Source organism: Cyprinus carpio, chromosome A3, assembly GCF_018340385.1.
Source record: "Cyprinus carpio isolate SPL01 chromosome A3, ASM1834038v1, whole genome shotgun sequence".
Taxonomy (NCBI): Eukaryota; Metazoa; Chordata; class Actinopteri; order Cypriniformes; family Cyprinidae; genus Cyprinus; species Cyprinus carpio.
In genome coordinates, this window is record NC_056574.1 from 38278106 (window position 1) to 38281794 (window position 3689).

A 3689-nucleotide genomic window follows, 5' to 3' on the forward strand; every position below is an offset into this window, starting at 1 on the left:
AGAAGGAAATGTTATGTAATGAGTATATAAAGTACATTTTATTTTCAGGTTAATTTGTTGTTAAAGGTAGTTAATTTTTACTTGATAATGATGGTTTTTATTTTGGTTTTCTGCATTAAGTGTTTCCCTGCATTTGTAAGGTACCTTGTCCTGTGTGTTCTGCCATGTATACAGAAGACTTCATTGAAGTACATGCTAGTACCTGTGGGGGAAGGGTTACTATTTTTGTGTTTATGAAATTATTGCTTTAACATACAATCTTTAACATTATGTGTTGGTGTGTGCGGTTGTAATTTGCATTCAGCTAAATTGTATTCTTACTTTCAGAATTCAAGATAGACCAAACATAGATTTGGAAATTACAGAACAAAACGAAGACAAGCAAAACAGGTGAATTTAAGTTTAAGTTATAGTGCCATTTTTACCAGGACCAAAAACTAAATAATGCTTCTGTATGTTTTCTTTTTCTCAAGCCTTACAGAATTAGTCAGCAAACTTAGAGCAATAGACCCTACAAGCATTTTCAGTGTCTGTGTCACAAGGGAGGACATGTTCAACCGAGGCTTGGCACAATGGAAGCGGCAGAAGAAGTCCTCTCCGAAGAATCCCCTCAGAGTTACTTTCATTTGAGAACCTGGGATAGACAGTGGTGCTCTTATGAAAGAATACCTGACAGGTATGTTTTGTCTTCCTTATATGCAGCAGTGCCATTGCATACATTTATGCACTTTTATAAAAAAGTCACAATTTTCTTAACTAACTTCAGTTCCTTTGTCTATTAATACTGATAATGTAATTTTTCCACAGAAATGATGGCTGGGATTGAGGCAAAATTCTTAGAGGGAGGGAATTCTGGGAAAAATCTGAAGTATTCCATTACAGATTTCAGAATGACAATTTCAGGTATGTGTATACTGGAGGTTTTTCATTTAATGCCATTTTGCCCATTTATGAACGGCCCATGATGTACTTTAGGACAGTTGGTGAAATAATGGCTGTGAGCATTACACAGGATGGCCCTCCACCTAACTTTTTCATGGAGTGGATGTACAACTTCATCTCTTCCGGGGAGCTCAATAAAGATCAGCTGTCAAAGGCTGATGTAACAGATGCAGACCTGCTAGATCTTATTGCTAAGGTTTTCTAATAAATGAGCAGGTCAGATGGGTTTTTTGAAAAATCTCTCTTTTGCAATTTATAACGTAGCTATCCTTAAATGAAAACAATCTGCAAAGTTGTTAATCAAAGAAGTGCATGATAAATAAAGATATTGTCTCTCAAAAGAGAGAGTCGGTTCTGAATCGCCGTAATGAGTCGTTATATTTTAGACTCTTTTGTCTGTTACCGGTGTATGTCACTGGGTAACACATTTGCATAATCCCCGCCTGCCCGCGAAATACGAACAGAGTCTGATCTGCCCACAAACACTTTTGCTATTAGTGCGTTTACATCATGTTGAGAAGACGCGGTGTTCAAGGATACCACAGAAATACAATTCGAGCCTTTTGTTGTGTGCTTGTCATTTTATCAAGAACTGCTTCTCTAATCTGGGCTTTTATCCTCGTTGGCTTCTAATCTTCTTAATTTGGACTAACAAGCTCTCTGAACCACGACCTGTAAGTAGTACGATTGATACGTTAGGTGTACATTTTCAATTGAGTGCTCAAAATATAATTTTTTTTGTGCCAATATGTGATGTATACCTAGTGCAGCTTTAGGTTTCTAGGTAAAGCACGATATTACTGTCTTACTGAAGTAGTTCTAAAAATTTGCAGTGAACCTAAGAATATGTCGATTATTGTAGACTGACGTTGTTCTAATTACTTTGTTTAATAATAAAGAATGTAGTGTAGCACACAGACTTTATAATAATTGTGAAACTGCTGTTTATTGTGCTGCACTGGCAGTTACAGGGTTAATGCAGGAGAGATGAGTGATTTCGGCTGGTGCTCCTGTGATACAACTGTTCTGCGTTCTGATTAAAAGTTAAGACCAAGCGTCTTTTGTCTTTCGTTCTTCAAACATTACAGTAGACATATTTTGGTTTACAAACTGTATTGTTTAATCAGTTAGTCACGTTAGCACTCGGCTAACGTATCCACCTAGTGTTCACAGTTTAGCAGCTAAACTTTAGCTGTGGGCACGATTCGCTTGCATAAGTGTTTTTGTATTTTATGTCATTATAAGAACGGATTGATTATATTATTGTTTTATGTAAAGGTGCTTTGTCAATGGTAGCACTAGTTAACTGGCTCAAGGACTCATCTCTGTGCCAATCACAACAGGTTTGGCCAGCTGACCAATCAGAGCAGAGTAGGCTTGAGGAAGGGGGGGGCTTGCTCCGAACTTGCTTGAAACGGATCATTTCCTAATAATTGGCAAATGACTCTAATATTAAATGTATATTCTGAGAAAATTACAATGTTTTCTGACCTTAGATGCATTTAAACCTGATGCAGGGGACTCCAATACAATATTGGGACACTTTAAAATACCATCTGACCTGCTCTTTAAACTCTATCGCCAAAATATATACACATGTATTTATTCATAATTTAGGTTGTAGTCAAACCAAATTACAGATGAAAGTATTGGTTGTATTTCATTAGATTGAGAACGCAGACACTACAGCCTTGCTTGACCTTTCTGAAGGAATTGTAGCATGTGGGTACACTGGACCTCTAACATGTGAGAGAAAGGAGGACATTCTAAGGTATAATGTGATTCTGTGATGTTTTGTACTTCTCTTTTTTTTTTTTTTTTTTTTTTTATCTGACTCTTTTTTTTCTTCCGAATCCACCCATTAGGGTTAGAATTTTGTAACCTTATAGATCTACTTCACTTCCATTTTTACAGGGTTTCCATGGTACTGTAAAAAAATTTTATTTGATGAATTTCAAAAGCGTTATTTCCAGACATGAAAAAGTAACCATTTCTATAATCAATGCAACATTTTCAAGCTTTGTTTTATAGTATTTCTTCAACTAGAAATACCTGTTTCTAAAATCATTTTTTAAAAATGCTTTTCCAATCTGATGGAGATTCAGTTAAAGTATAAACCCAGTTTTTACTTTGATTTAACTGGTGTGTACGTTTTTGTGCTTGTAATATTTGAAAGAAAATCCCAAAATCTAAATACTGCAAATCCCAAAAATACTGCAAATCCCAAATCCAACCACTGTGTGCACAAGTGGAGTTTTGCTGGCATCTAATGGGTAAAATCTCTTACTGCGGCGGGCCAAAATTTTTTTTACCTCACATTTGGAACATGACTTGTTTAGATTTTTGGCTTTGATTTTCTAGCAGTTTTAGAGTTAATAATTAATTTTGATTACACTCGTCCGATTAAGATCTCTACAGATGCCTCTCAGGATGGACTAGGAGCTGTGCTTCTTCAGGCTGATGGAGATTCCTGGAAACCTGTGGCCTATGCTTCTCGGTCCCTGACGGAAACTGAAAAAAGGTACTCTCAAATTGAAAAGGAGACTTTGGGGGTATTATTTGGCTGTGAGAAATTCCATGGATATGTTTATGGATTACCTACTTTCACAGTAGAGACCGATCATAAACCATTGATATCGATAATTCAGAAGAATTTAAATGATATGAATTCAACGCATGATGATGAAATTGCAAAGATATGATTTAAATCTAGTGTATACACCTGGGAAGCATATCATTGTGGCTGA

The 3689-nt window shown here is 36.1% G+C and overlaps 1 long non-coding RNA gene across 1 annotated transcript; it reads left to right on the forward strand.

Annotated features, from left to right (window-relative positions):
* The first annotated feature begins 523 nt into the window (after positions 1 to 523).
* LOC122138657 lies at positions 524 to 1129 on the forward strand. The gene is made up of 3 exons (XR_006155723.1): positions 524 to 676; positions 808 to 903; positions 976 to 1129. It is a non-coding gene; the product is annotated as an uncharacterized LOC122138657 (long non-coding RNA).
* The last annotated feature ends 2560 nt before the right edge of the window (positions 1130 to 3689 follow it).